This window comes from Elephas maximus, chromosome 22 (assembly GCF_024166365.1).
Source record: "Elephas maximus indicus isolate mEleMax1 chromosome 22, mEleMax1 primary haplotype, whole genome shotgun sequence".
NCBI lineage: Eukaryota > Metazoa > Chordata > Mammalia > Proboscidea > Elephantidae > Elephas > Elephas maximus.
The window spans coordinates 56,237,118-56,253,392 of NC_064840.1; the positions used below are offsets into that span (position 1 = coordinate 56,237,118).

The 16,275-nt window shown below is 42.6% G+C and overlaps 1 protein-coding gene across 13 annotated transcripts in view; it reads right to left on the reverse strand.

Moving 5' to 3' along the window:
• PSD3 (pleckstrin and Sec7 domain containing 3) overlaps window positions 1–16,275 on the reverse strand; it is a 739,247-nt gene that overhangs the window by 308,908 nt on the left and 414,064 nt on the right. Inside the window, exon 1 of one of the 13 annotated variants that reach the window (XM_049866080.1) lies at window positions 13,118–13,303. The exons of the other annotated variants lie outside the window; for them this stretch is intronic. The gene's annotated coding sequence lies outside the window, so the exon portion shown is untranslated. Of the gene's footprint in view, window positions 1–13,117; window positions 13,304–16,275 lie in introns of those variants that run through there. 13 annotated transcript variants of the gene reach the window in all.

Here is a 16,275-nt window from a genome sequence, read left to right on the forward strand (position 1 = left end):
ACAGAGCTTCCTAGGCTGTAATCTTTATAGGAACAATCTCCAGGACTTTTCTCCCATGGAGCCACTGATGGGGTCAGACTGCCCACCTTTCACTTAGCAACCATTATGCCACTAGGGCTCCTTATGGTGGCATTAGAAGTGGTAAAGACAGTTTGAATTACGGATATATTTGGAAGTTAGTGCTGACCAGATTGCCATTCCACTAGATGTACAGACCTGATGAAATCACCCAAACAGTGAGGTCCTGGAGCCACCAAACATTTAAAGGTCTTCCAAAATCACCAAAACTGAAATCATAGGCTTAAAAGTGCTAGTTGTATTTTTATGACACCCATTAGAAGAAATGTATAACTATCAAAATAAAGCATGATCATTCCTATGCTCCCTACAATAACCACCAATGGGTTTGCTGCCAGACTTTGGGCAGCATTTATTTAAATAAACGTGGAACATTTATACAGAAGAATACCAGGCAGACATTAAATAACTGTAGATTTTATCTGTGCGCTCAAACACAAAGGTTGGAAATGCATTTACCAAAACAGCAATAGTACTTATTTATTTCTTGCTTGTGGAATAATATTTTTCTTCTTTGTTTTTCAAATTGATCATCTTCAATGAATATACACTTACATAATTAGATTCCTTTTTTTTCTGATTAATTTCTTTGTTGTTTTTTTTTTTTTAATTTTTTGGTGAAAATATTTTTTAAGTTGAGTTTCTTTTTTTAATATTTTTATATGTCTTGATGTTATTTGCTGTTTCTGGCTTGATCTGATGGCAAGGATTTACCCATACATCTGGAAGGGGAGAAAGGAATTGGAATAGAGAGCTATAAAGCAGGAGTAGGAAATTATATCCAGAGACTAGAATTAGAATCCCAGGTAGCAGTGACACAGGTAGCATATATAACTTTAAAAAGCCAGGAGATGGCATACCACATCCAAACGGTGTTCTTAAAGCAGTCACGTTAGAGCTATTGGTCCACTTCTTGGGCCAGCATATCCACACTTTCCACTGAAATTTCGCTGCTTTGTGGTGGTACTCTAGTTTTTTCAGCACATGCCAATACTATGATACCATTTTATAAGCTCCTTAAATGCCTCTATATAAATGTCATCTAAAAAAACATCCAGGTAAAATAAACATTAGTATGCATACACAGAGCTCAAGAGGAGTAAGAGCAAGTTCAAGAAAAATCAGAATGGAGCCTAAAAGAAACTGATGTAGAGGTAATTCTCCTTTCCATTCTAATGGGGTAATTTTTACAGGTAACTAGGATTAAGTGGAGGTTTTTAGATCAAACCATTTAGTCAGGTTATCAAGATGCATTGTCTTGAGGCTTTATTACTGTAAAAGTGCACAGTGAATGAAATGAGACTAACCTCTAAAAGTACTATGGTCAGCTCCATGGTTTTCAGGACAGTGAATAATGCACCGCCTTTTTTTTTAGTTAACAACTAGCATGGCTTTCTTCTAACCTCAATCCGATCAACACTTGTTTTATCTTCAAGACATCATGTTGTACACCTGGCAGACAGCTAAAGGGTAAGGAGAGCTTCACTCTGGGGATGAAATGATAGAGCGCTGTTCTAAACAGCTGCTGTGTAAAGACACAGCTCTCCAGTTTCTCTAGTGAAGAGCAGAGTTATGAATGGTTTTAAACTGTCTCATTTATCAGATGAATCACACAGCTTAACTACTTAATAACGGAGTGAAATCATGAAAATATCATCTAACAAATCTCACACCTGAATTCACTTTGCAGCCCTAAGTAGGCCTTTTAATTCCTAAAACAATCTTCTGCCAGTAATTGAAAAATCTTAGTTCTTATTTCCCATAGAGTTATGGCTTCATGATGTTACCACCAAGAAACATTAAATACAAAAATTATTCTAAAGGTCAGTATTGCCTTGCCAGTTTTGATAAGAATGTGGATGTCCTTGGCAAAAAAAAAAAAAAGTCTGGATCACCCTTCCTTGTCGCTTCTACTCTCCAGAACATTCTTACAATTACCAAGTTTAAATATCATTATTCAATAAATACCCAAAAAACACCCAAATGTCATAAATAAATATCACTATTCAATAAATGTATCCTCAATAAATGTATCCTCTTCTCTATTTAATGAAAGCAAGTTAGGAGAACTTTTTAAATGCTTGCTAATCAAAGCTCCTCTTCCTTATTTAACTAAACCAAGTTAGGAAAACTTTTTAAATACGTGCAAATCAAAGTTCAACTTACTATATTAGTATTGTTACTAAACAATACTACCAGTGTTCAATGAAACAAATGTGAAGCCTTCAGTGGCAGGCAACCTTGTTCAGTCAACTGCATTTCAAAAGGGTTTTGTAGCTAAACCTTGTTTGTTTCTCCATAATCTCAATCAGCCTCCGAATATTCCACAAGTGATCCAGAGGAAATGGACCTCACATTATCAAGCAAGTGGAAACAGCGGACAATTCAAAACTAACATTAAAACAAGCAGGAAGGCGAGGCTCTTGAAAACGAAATCTCAAAGCACTACTTCCTGCACTCTCTTTCCAAGCAGCCAGCCACCCTTCTAAAAAAAAAAAAAAAAAATTTTTTTTTTTTTTTTTCCTAGGGAAGGAGAAATCCCAGGTAAATACGCCCTGCTGCTGCTCTTCATTGTAACCAGAATGACAGCAAAAGATTCCCTGCATCCCTGAAAGTATGCCACTTGAAAGTGTTCTAATGGGTTGGTTCATCACTTTCTGGCATTATTAATTCATCACAGTAAGGACAGAAAAGATGCTCCTAGTCCAAACACATTTTCTCCATTTAGACACAAACCTCACTAAATTCTTCTGTATTTTTAAAGAAAAATATTTTCTTAAGCATAAAGGAAGAAAAAGACCAGACAGTAACTATAGGGCAATGCTTTCCTTTCGAAAAATCCATTGTCAAAAGACAAATCTCCTCTGGCTACATCCTCACTGTATTATCATCTCTCTTTATCCCCTCCCTCTGCTTTTCTTCATCCAACTCCTCTGGCCCTTTAATGGTGGAGCCTCTGTCCCCAGCAGCAAGTGAAGGGGAGTGGCAGGCTCAGGGCAGCAGAGAGTTGGCCCACTCTGAGGAGGAACATTTCTGCAAATGTAAGCAGTAACCAGGTTTACTCACCCAGAGAAAACAACAGTTTCCCAAGAAGGTTTCGTAGTTCCAAGAGTTCAACAACACACCACTTACACAGCTACCAGCCACGGGAAGTCAACTCAAAAAGAAACTCAAGTACGAAGAAGGTTATCCTCCAAGCACCTTACTCATCACTCAAAGCAAGGCTTGAGCTTGGCTGGAGCTTTCCCATGACAAGTGATGACACTAATTAGATCCACGGTCTATCTTCTCTGCCTCCCACACAGTCAATGACACTGGGCTGACAGATGTGGTAGTTACTTAGCAATATGTTGTGGTTAGCTCACCCACATCATTCACAGACAATGCAGTGCCATCATTCCATAAAAACTTCTCTCTATACCTCCCACATACTGTTAAAACTCCGTAATAGCTTATTTTACATGAAGGACCACCAATACTGGCTTCTGCTTCATAGAAAGAGCCATTCCATGGGCCTTGAAGGATCCCACTGCTGATCTCTTCGTCCTCTGGGTCTTGGAGGAAGCTACTCTGCATTATTCCAAACGAATGTGACTGCCAAGTGCATAAGCCTGAAAGCTGAGAAGTACTGTCCAGCTGGGAACTCCACCACACCATGCTAAGCCTCATGCCCTCAACCTTGGAGGCAGTTCTCATACTGAAAGGAATTTTATCACCAGTTGTCCCCAGGGGGGTTGGCATCACTCTGGGACAACTCCCAGGTCCTAAACCAAAATGTCTCAAAATACCTGTGACAAATACTTTCGACCCCTCCCCCCCGAGATAACCTTAGGATTGGTGTTAAAAAAACCAAACCCATTGCCATCAAGTCGATTCCTGGAGGACAGAGTAGAACTGCCCCATAGGGTTTCCAAGGAGCGGCTGGTGGATTCAAAGAGCTGACCTTTTGGTTAGCAATCATCTCTTACCCACTACACCACCAGAGCTCCAGGGTTGGTGTATCTTCTGCTAAACATAAATAAACCCTAGTTGGTCTTCCCAGTCTGGGACAAACATTTAAATAATGGATCCATAATAGACTCTAAACTTCTATTGCCATTCAAAGTAATCGAGACAAAAATGATAGTTAACATATATTAAGCACTTTCTCTCAGTGGTTAAGAGATCAGCTGCTAACCAAAAGGTCCACTGTTCGAACCTACCAGCTGCTCCTTGGAAACCCTATGGGGCAGTTCTACTCTGTCCTATAGGGTCGCTATGAGTCAGAATTGACTAAATGGCAATGGGTTTAGTTTTTTTTTTTTAAGTATCTGCCAGACACTGTTCTAAGACTTTTACAGTTGTTAGCGCATTTAACCTTCACAGCAACCTTATGAGGTAGGTATTAACAGCATGTCCATTTGACAGATGAGTAAACTGAGGCACGAATGTTGTTTCCCAAGATCACATTGCAGCAGTGTGCAGAGCTGGGATGTGTATCCAGGCAGTCTGACTTCTGAGACCACACTCTGAACTACTCCTTATATTGCCTCTCTGGGACAGGTCTGTGGTGCCAGTGTGCTGTGGCAGGCTGACCTCCTGTGGTCAGATCAAGGAGGCACATGGTGATGATAGCAGGGGGCATATGGAAGTCAAGAGATTTGAGTTCTGGTGCCAATTTCATCATTAGTTGTGTGACTTTGGGCAAGGACACTTGGCCTCAGTATACTCATCTGCCCAAGTGTGTATGTATGTGCAGGGGAACTAGAATGTCTGTTCTACTGTAAAATTCTACAGTAGTCTAATATGCCTGATAAGGTCCTGAGAGTGCTATGTGCTATTTTTAAAGTACTAGAAGAACCTCAATAGACTATAGAAAGCAAAAGAAAGTCCCGTAAAAATCAAGTTTACAACCACAACTGCCTGGTGCAGCACTCCTGACCAGCAGTGACACAACTCAGGCCTAACACAGTTAGACAGTACCCACACTACCTGCACGGCTTAACAGACCTGGTAGACTGCCCTACTTGTTAAGACTTGCTGGTGTGCATGGGCCTGTGTGGTGCTGTTGTGAGGTGCCGTTGAGTCGGTTCCAACTCTTAAGAACCCTATGTACAACGGAATGAAACATTGCCTGGTCCTGTGCCATCATCACAATCATTGCTACGTTTGAGCCCACTGCCTACATGAAGCATGGAAAAGGGAGAAATACGTTGTGTGTTCTTAGTGAGAACAACTCACTATGAGGCAACCCTGGGAATACTGGTGAGGCCCAGAGGATGGAGCACAGCATCTCCCAGTCAAGCTCTGACAAAGCAGCTCCACTTCCGACCACCTGATAAAACTGGCGGTTTTTTGTAGTATTTCGTATTTAAAAAATGTCTGCTGCTAAAAAGTGAATATAATAGTTTTATAACCCACTCTCCTGGTGTAATCTCCCTTACTTGCCATGAGGCTCTCACGTGGAAACAGAAAGAGGAAATACAGGCCTTGTTGGAACTGGGCTAGAGGAAGGATGCCTGTGAGTAGCTGGGCTTGCCTAGGCTGCAGCCAGCCAGCTAGTATCAGCAAGTCACACCTGAGTGACTTATCTATGAAGAAGATGCCCAAAATTCTTTGAAAGAGTTTTGAGAGATTCTCACGTGCCGCCAACAGGAGTGAACGATGTTCAACAAGTCTCAGCAGGAGGCAATGGGAACAGTCTACTACACTGGGCCGGTCCACCTGCTACAAAAACCCTGCCTGAGTAAACAAGGGGAGCAGAATGAGCTTAAAAACCTGGAGAAAGGATCCCTTGCTTTGTTTTCTTAGAGCCTACCACATTCCTACAGAGGCAGTGGTGGTTCAGTGGCAGAATTCTGGCCTTCTGTGCAGGAGACCTGGGTTCGATTCTCAGGCAATGCACCTCACTTACAGCCACCACCCATCTGTCAGTGGGGACCTGCATGTTGCTACGAGGCTGAACAGGTCTCAGCAGAGCTTCCAGGCTAAGGCTAGGAGAAAGCAGGGCTTTGAACTGGCTCGGATTGGTTCAGTCACGGCCGATGAAGCAAAGCTGGGACAGACCCGCATTTTTACAATTTGGGTGATCCAGAACAACAACGAGAATGGGAAAAACTGTAAGTCAAAGCCCTGGAATAGGACACTCAGAAGGGGGGTAATAAGGCGTAGGAGCCTGATGTGTGAGAACGGTTTATCGTGGAGAGCGACACACATTCACAGGGATGCGGCTGGCCGCCATTTTTGAGCTGGGCACCGCTGTTTTCCACTCTGCTCAAAATCCAATGGGCAAGAGAATTGATTGCTATGCAACACATACACCACCCTTGTCTTCTAAGATGGAGTTCGGGTTTTTAGCAGGGCTATGACCTATAATTTTTGCCATTCCAGTTATTGCGGCAGTTCACAGAAATTTTTAAAAATTGGATCTGTTCCGGTTTCGCTTCTTCGGCCATGGCTGAACCGGGAAGAACTGGTTCGAAGCCCTGGAAGAAAGGCCTGGCAATTACTTCTAAAAAATTAGACAGTGAAAACCTTATGGATCACAAAAGCCCAATCCCATTGTATATGAGGTCACCATGAGTCAGGGGCCAACTTGACAGCAGCTAACAACAACTACATTTCTAAGCAGAATACTCATAATCAATGCAGAAGTAGGGAAGCTAGAGGTGATGGAGAAAGCCTACCCACAAGTCACAAGGAGCAGAAGGCCCCTGACCTCCACTGCCATTTTGCAAGGCCAACAATCTGGTGGTCTTCACTTTCTCCCCATTTCTGTATTTCAAAGGTCCTGCAATTTCAGGTAGGAAAAAGTACCTAGAACCTACTGCTGGGTAATGGGACTTGAATCTGCTAGTTGAGGACATACCAACTAGTATTTCACCCACAAAGAGAGGAGCAGCACGGACCCTAGCCCCAGCTATTTTCCGCAGCACAGCTGTGTGAATACCCACAAGGCCCAGGCAGCTCAAGACCGGGCAGTTCCAAAGTCTGCAGCCTTTTTCTCTGTGTGTAGAGGCTACTTAGAGATAGCTTGACATAAAAATTCTCTCAGCAGGGGCTTAAGTGGAAAAACTCTTTTGGTTTTCTTTCAGGGCAATTTAGATGGATTTGTTTTAAGATGAGAAGTTCTCCCAAAAACTGTATGGTTTTACTAACACACAGAATTTATTAAAATTCAGTCAATGAGAGCTCTTCAAAGGATTTAGACATAAATGTGTATCAGGGAATGTGTGCAAAGACCTAAGTCTCACACAATGTGAAGGCTCGGAGGCCTTCCTCAGATGTTCCTTCATGCCAGAATGTGTGTGTCATGAATTGAATTGTGTTCCCCAAAAAGACATGTTCAAGTCCTAATATCCGGTACCTACGAATGTGATCTTGCATGGAAACAGGGTCTCCGAAGATGTTATCAGTTAACATGAGCTCATACTGGAATAGAGTCAGCCCTAATCCAATATGACGGGTTGTCCTTATAAAAGGAGAAGAGACGTAGAGACAGACCCAGAGGGAAGCTGGCCATGTGACAATGAAGGCAGAGATCAGAGTTACGCTCCTACAAGCCAAGGAACACCTGGGGCCACCAGAAGCAAGACAAGGCAAGGAATGATCCTTCCCTAGAGACCCCAGAGAGAGTATGGCCCTTCCAACACCTTGACTTAGGACTTCTAGCCTCCAGGATTATAAGAGAATAAATTTCCATTGTTTTAAACCACCTAATTTGTGGTAATGTGTTATGGGAGTCCTAGAAAACAAAGGCATTTTGGTAAGAGGCCTGGCTTTTTCTTAAGCAGAGACCCATAAACATTCTTATTATTCTAACTTTTAGAGGGAGGTCTTCAGTTTCCATGTTGCATTTTCCACTGTCAGCGTAAGCGTACCACTCAAGAAGACCATGGCTGTTAGAAGAAAGTAAATAAAATCATCAGAAGGGCCCTGGGACCATCACCACTGAAGGATTGTTCTAGCTAGGGAAGCTACAGTATGACGAATCACCACACCTAAAATTTCAGCAAAAGAGTCAAATGTTATTTGAATTTCTTCATTTTCTTTCATACAGTAGTGTAAGAGGTTTTGGAAAAATTCCTCTCCCCTAGAAAGATATTGCAGAAAACTCTGTATTCTCGGTTTGCAGTGGTTTCTCTGTCTCTAACAGCTTTGAGATAACAATTTCAATCCTCTCCTACTACGCCTGACTCAAGGGCACCAAAAAAAACAACTAAAGTTGCCATTCAGTCGATTCTAATTCATGGTGATCTCAAACGTGTCACAGTAAAATCGTGCTCCCTAGGGTGCTCAACATCTGATTTTTTTGTAAGCAGATCCTCAGGGCTTTCTTCCAAGGCACTCTGGGTGGACTCAAACCTCCAACCTTTCAGTTAACAGCTGAGCACATTAACTGTCTGCACCACCCAGGGACTCAAAACAAAGTACAAACTGTAGAAGAGAAGTAGAAAAGGAATGAGTATTCAATACTGTCCCTTGTTGCTATCTGAGCATTGTTAATGGAAATAATATAAAAAGCACAATGAAAGTAGAGACATTACTCAAGTATATGGAATTACTTGTTAATGATGATGGCACTGAGGATAGTAATGTTACTGTCCACTTACTAGCTCCAGGCACTGTTAAGCACTTTATACATATTATCTCAATTGATTCTGATAACCCCAAGAAGTATTACTATAACCATTTTAGAAAGGAATAGATTCAGTTGTTTTTTGGTACTTGTTTTTGCCCAAAGTAATACTGTCAGGAAATGGCAAAGTTGTTTAGGAAGACAAATCTTCTGGTAAAGAATCAGATTCCTAACTTACACACAATTGTGTTGCTGCATAGAGTCTGGCTCTACAAGATGTCCAGCAGTTAGCGTCATGGAATTCCAAATTTTCAAATAATTATGGGATGACTTCCATTAATACCCTTCAAATCATATAAATCATCTAAGAGCCGTATCTTCTAGGGAAAAACCACTACAGTTCTGGTAATTTTTCTTTAAATACGAAGATGTCATAGAAAGAGAGGAAGTGAATGGAGTTCTCTCTTCAGTTTCCTGAGAATTCCTAAGACAGTGAAATTTTCTCCAAGTATTTATTGCTCAAATTGATTTCTTCCCCATTCTTTCTACTGTGCATATAAATAATTTGAGGTAGACACACTTACGTCTATTAGTAGAACCTTGTAAACTCTGTTAATGCCTCCAAGGGGACCTAATGCCTTTTCTCTCTCTAGTTTAGGACCCTATGTGTAAACAACTTAAAGTATACTTTAACTTGGCTAAATCATGACCTTCCTCCCACCCAATGTATTTATAGCTCTTATTGTTTTGTACTCTTGAACCAAATGAGACTGAATTGCTTCCAATGAAAAGACACTCCGAAGCTAGAAAAATCAAAATAGTACTGGACTTGTTTGCAATTTTAACCCCAAGCCCGATTCCACCTTGAAAAGGATGGACTGCTTTCTTGGGAAAAAAAAAACAAAATTCATTACTAGAAAAGTTAGAAGTATAAAAACAATAACTTATAATGGAAACTGTCTACTATCAAAGCTCCACTGCTTCAGAAGACTTTAATTAAGAGAAAAATAGTATAACCCGATTCCAGAATAAACTGGTCTGCACAGCATTTACTTTGAGTATAAAGAAAATGGCATCGTTAAAGGATTGGGACGTGAAACAACCATTCCATGCAAAGCTGATGACAATGAACAGTTCATTCCGAATTGGTGGGAAAAGCTTTGTACTCTGTCTAGAAATGGACAGCATGGATGGCTCAAAGCATGTCACAGGAGTTCAAAAACTGGCCTAGACCTTCTAAAACCTTGTTATCTATATAGAACAAAGTTTTATGAGTAAGTGTATTCTAAGGGAAAATAACCATGAGGTGAAAATATGATATTTAGTAAAAATTGGGAAATTTCTTCATAAGTAAATAGCCTTGTTACCATTCTGATTTGAGATTGTATTTATCCTAGAAACTTGAAGTATCTACACAGCTATTATCTTGAAGAGGACAAGAAAGGAGGGGCTGTCATATTAGTGAAGAGAGGAATTTTACACAGACGGGCTCCCCCAGGGCCTTAGGCATCTGTGGCACTATCCCACTGACACAGTCCTTTTCATGTTCCCAAAGGAAGAGTGACACAGCAGGGTAGCAATTCTCCCTCAGTCATGACTTCAGAAGGCGGAGTCGGAAGGCAGGTACTTCCAGGCTGACGATGCCCTGGTACCACCACATCAGCACCCTGTTGGACAGTGTTTCTGTTGGACACGTTGTGGCTACTTAAGCCCTTTTACTCCCTACCTCCCCCACCCCTGCTGACCGCATTTCAAGTTTCATCAGTCTCATCACTACCTCAATTAGGAAATGGAACAAGAGTGAAACTCAAAGGAATCAAACTAGCCATCTAGTCTTGATAGGAAAGAATATGGAAACGATAGTTTTAATTAAAATAAACATACGTAAATGAAACCCTTTCCATCTGTTGATCAAATAGCACAGATAACTGAATCCACCTGCACTGACGCTGTTCGCTGAAGTCAGTGGTATGAGACAAAAGGAAAACATGGTGTCACGCTTCTTCTCTGCATTGAGATGAGATGTATTTTAAACTCAGGCATTTTGCCAACTCTCAAGTTGCCCCACGGTACCCATAAAGATAAGAAAAGGAGACATTCAGATCCTCTCATGGCCGGAAAATATTCTCAACAAGCCATTCAATGCATGTGCTCAACCTTATCAATCGGAATAAAAACCTCTGATTGGCACTACCATCATCAAGGAGGCAAAGACAAATAATTCCCTGGGGAAACACTGTTGCTCCCTGCTGAGCCTCACTCCAAGGTTCAAGAGCCCAAGCAGTCCCTTCAACCTGGATGCCAACAAGCAGTTAGTTATAGGCTGTGGAGCAAGCAAATGTCCTTGAAGTTTTTGTTGAAGAAAAATCAAAAAGATTGATAGAAATTTCTACAACCCCCTGGAGGGAGGCATTTTCCTTGGGAAGGCAGAGATAGTTCAAAAACTCTACTGGCATGCTATGGGGAAAACTCAGACTTGGAAGTCACTTAGCACCTCCGCATGGTTACACTCCTAACAGAGAGCGCCCCAGGCTGCTGATACCTTGATAAATATATGCCAAAATTAGTACACTGACCCAAAGGAAGAATCAATTTAAAAACATCATGTATAACCCTGGACTTACTAAAACGTAAAAACAGCCTCTGCCTTCAAGATGGTTCCGGGCTACCTATGAGCAATCAGCAAAACTGATGGGTCTTCCTGTTATTTCCCCTCACTGCTACGCCTCCAGCGGTTGTGCTAATGAAGAGGGAAAGCACAGGCTTGTTGACTCTGGAAAAAACCCTAAATATCAACTAACCCAACCCTCATTGTATAGATGAGACCAGCTCAGAAATGGGTAAGGACATGCCCAGAGTCACAGAGCTAATATGAAAACCCAGTCTCTACATTGTTGACTCCACACTTTCCCAGAAAATTCTTCTCCTAAACATAAGGCCTACAATATCCATACAATGAAGAACTAAGAATTAACAGAGAATGACAGAGCCTTTTGCCTCCTACGTCCTGGTTTCATTTCAGCTACTGTGGCTTACACTTCTGCTTTCATGTTTAAAATGCAAGGACCCTCTGAAAAGGGATGGAAAAGATGGCGCCATCAGTCAGTCACACCAGCCAAGAAAAAAGAGCTATGATTTCCTGCACTCACCTTCTGGAAGAGATGGATTGCAGGTCTTAAAATAAATATTTCATCTCAAGCATCTCAGAATGAGGAAGGATAACTGGTAGACACAGCTTCCACAGAAGAGTAATACGAAGCTGTGTGGGCAATCCAAGAAAGAGGGAAGAAGAAAGGAAGATGCTCCTGCCCTCCACTGGCTCTCTCCATCTTAATTTGTAGGCAAGCTATGAGTGCTGTTACCAACTTTTTGGTGTCTTTCTACCTGCTGTAATTTTACAGTCTCCTTTACTGTTTTTTTATTTGTTCTGTATAATTGGTCCCAGGCAGCTTATCTAAGGAGCAAGAATTAGAACGATTTCAGAGTAATGGATTTTTTAATTTGGAATATACCTTGGGAATTGTTTAATCTCGTTTTGTGGACAAGTAAATGAAGCCTTCATAGGTGAAGGACTTGGGACAGAACTATAGCCAGAGCCTACGTCTTCTGACAACCAGCACAACGCTCTCCATATGACCACTTCCTTCCAGGCTGACACAGGGCTCCTGTAGAGGTCTAGCTCCCCTGAAGGCAACCCCTGAAATCATCAAAGCCACGATGGCCTTGGATGTGCAATGGCCACAGTACATAGCAACTTAAATGCCTTGTCCGTCAGTGGTTAGAGGAGCCCCGGTAGCGCAGTGGTTAAATCACCCAGCTGCTAACCAAAAAGTCAGTGGGTGGAATCCACCAGCCACTCCAGGGGAGAAAAACATGGGAGTCTGCTTCCTTAAAGATTACAGTCTTGGAAACCCCATGGGGCAGGTCTACTCTGTCCTAAAGGGTCGCTATGAGTCAGAATGAACTCGACGGCAGTGAGTTCCTCAGTGGCTAAATAAGCTCAGCAATGCAGACCGTGGGCTGGAAAGAAACAAGAGAAGAGACATAATCATCGTTAAAAGTTCAATGAGAGGGAAAGATTCACAACAACCCAAAAAACTCTGATGACAGAGCAGACAGGAAAGGCAGGGGAAGGAAAAGAAGGAGGAAAAAACATGCTGTCAAGAGAGTGGGTGAAAATAACGACATCCGAGCACAGAAAAGACAGCTACTGGTCATTTAATATCTAGTATTTTGAGAAGAAAAAAACCCCTAAATACTGTTACTTCTTTTAAAATGATACTCTCTCTCAAAGAAGTTACGAAGGCACACTTAACTCAATTTTTAATCAAGTTGGTGTACAATTACCTCAGGCTGCCGCCTTCAGATGTGTTTTCACAAAACTGAGTGCAACACTAGATAAATATTACTTCTACACTAGCCAACTCAGTGATTTTTAACACACACTGGGTAGGGCCACCCCACTCTTGGCGTGCAGCCTACCTTCTCCAGATGGATCTCTCAGCTACTGGCCAGAGATGACCCCATGGTTGTGTGGCCCTGAGACCTCCCAAGAAGACCTGGGTACCACCGGAAGAGATCCTGCTGGCTCAGGAGAGAGCCAGCTCCCACTCTGGAGCAGGTAAACCAAGCCAGGCAGGAACTGAGCAGCAGCACGTAGCAGTGCTGACGTTGCCAGCACTTAATAAAAGGCGAGCTCATGTGTAAGTGCTGCAAGTTCTCTCTCTTGTTGGGATGGAAATAGCCATGGCGGGGCGGGGGGGGGGGGGGGTCTGTTTTTGTTCAACCAAAATGTCCCTGAAAAAAAACTGTTAGTGAAAATGTTTTTCTCCTTTAAAAAAAAAAAAAGCAAACTACTTTCAAAGGATTGGGATATAAAAGCCACATTACTTACCAACTGAGGAGACTCAGAATCACCAGTAAATCCATTCTGGGATAAGGCAACATGCACAGAGTTCAGGCCCCTGGGAGGGAGAAGGCGGGGCCTGTACATGAGGCAGCTTATTGTTATATCAGTGGCAAATGCCAATCTTTGGCTGTGTTTCAGCTGGATACTTTTTATTCCCTCATTTTAAGTTTTAGAAAATGCTCAGCTATGCAATTTCCACGGTGAATTGAAACTCATAGCCGATGGGGCACACTAGCTTCGCAAGGTCAAGATGCCAGAAAATACTAGACCAAACCCATCAGCTCACTCTTTATGTTTACTCTTCATCACTTCCTAAACCTGCTGGCCATACTCCCACCACCAATTCTGAAGCACGTATATACTTAGCCCTGAAATAGGTACTGATCTGTTATGCAAGGTTAATATCTGAGAATGTACCCTTTGAAATTAGCACAAAGGGTCAAACTCTGATTAACAAGATCCCCCCTTAGACACAAGTGACAGTGTCAGAGGTATCACACCAGCTGCAGATGATCATACACTGGGCTATTCAGATAAAAAAAAAATTAGCCACACGGAAATCTACATTCCTCTTACCAACCACTCCCATTTTGAGCCAAGTATCCTGCAATTCTTCAGGTCAACTGTTTCAACTAGAAGGACATCTTCCAAGGGTCTCTAAGACTTGGGCCAGCTGATAAGTCCCCCAAGGGACTCATTAAACAAGTTCTAGCAGCCAGTAACTTCCTCCCACTAATAGGACCAGTCCTGAGCCTTCCTATAAGCAAGCTCCACAGAAAGTTTTTAATTTTTTTTTTTTTAATCTTTCAGCAGCAAAATATTGAGGAAATATTTTCCATATCATTCTGTCACCTAGGAATGGAGTCTTATCCTGGGAAAGTTGGACTGAAATACCCACACACAATAAAGGTGCTCCTTTATTCAACAACATTTAGATAAAGAGCTTGAGAAAGATGCCTGGATGGATGAAGGTACTGAGAAAGGAAACCAAAGCAATGCAAATATCTCCCACAGAGTAGAGCGATGGACTCTCTTCTGCCCCAAAAGGACTACTGCCCCAAAAGGACTATTGCCTGAAGCTAAAGGAATACTCATTCTCCTTTTCTTCTTAAGGTGACCTCTCCATTTCAGCTGCCAGCTACCACGTTGTTTCTGTTGTTAGTTGCCATCAAGTTAATTCCAACTCATGATGACCCCATGTATGAGGAGAAATGCCATAATATCCTTTTTCCCTCTCCCCGCTTAGGCAGTCACAGCTCCCATAACAACAGGTCTGGGCCACCAAAGCCCTGGCCAAAGACGATCAACTCTGGGAAACTATAGAACAAAGCCAACACCAAGGCCAGTGAGTTATAAGCAAGATGATTTGATACCCACGCTTAACACCCTGCCACCCTTACAAGGTTTTAATATGCTTAGGTCTCTGAAGTCATTACAGCATCCCTCAACTTGATGTTTAACCTCATTCCTTACCTGTCACATCTTTTCAAAGATAAATGTCCTGCGTTCTTTAAAAGGGGAAGTGGAAATTAGTCAATAGGATGACAGATATAGCAAGGTAGAAAAAAGAAAGGGGAAGATAATCGCCTCCACCACCACCACCCTAAACACACACACAAAGGCCTTCTAGGCCCACCCCTGGTTTTACAGACGAGGAAACCGAGGGATCGAGAAAGAAGTGACTGTTCCTAGGTCTCACAAATCATCTGTAGCAAAGTAGGGAAAACCTAGGTTCTCAGTGCTTTCACTGCTGAAAAGCAGGGCCTCAGTAAAGGACCAGCTGAATCAACAAATGGGAGTAACTGATTTGAGAACATTCTGGACACAGAAATTATACTGCTCCCACCCCATCTGAATACAGACTCCTGGGCATGCCAGGAGCATTCAAGAACAGATAAGAGGAGGAAGAGCCAAGACGGCAGCTTAGTCAGATGCACCATACCGTCCTTCTTACAGCAAAGACCAGAGAAACCAAGTGAAACAGGTACAGATAACAATCCTGGAACCCTGGGCATCAAAAAGGAAGGATAAAGAACTGAACATACTAATTAATAGAAAAAATTGAACAAACACAGCAAAAGAGGAGTAACACAAAGCAGAGGGGCTCTGCCAGCAGTCCCGGCTCAATATGGCCATCTTGAGACAAAGCCAGAAGTGATCCCGGGTGAGGAGCACAGGAAAGCAACTTCACAGCAATCCCATAAGGGATAAAGAAAAACTGTATAAATATAGTTGGACAGAAACAAGGTAAGCAGATCACACTCAGGATATAAGGAAGGAAAACACAGAAAGGAGGGTGAGAATTCCAGGTATCCTGCTGTCCACAGGGCAGGAGGGAGCCAGGATCCAGAGCCAAGCTGAGGTCCCCGACCTCTAGGGTGGGTAGTGCACACGAGATGATGATTCAGCGGAGTATGGGTGGGAGGTCCCCCACCCAACCAGACTCCAGGTGCCCACCCCCTCTTCAACTTAGTCAGGGGCAGATCCCAACTACTGGCTACAGCAGACAGGAAGTGCCTAAGCACCCATGTCTGATAGCCAAAGGGACACACTTCCCCTTTCCCCATCCACCTGATCAGAAGCAGGGGAGGGTCTCATACCCTGGCCACCCCACCCAACCAGAGACCACAACACAAACCGCCCCCCACTCCAGAAGAGCGGCAATAAGTGCACTCCCACAGGCTCACCCACTTGCCACCCACCCCTCCAACTGACTACATGACCACACTCA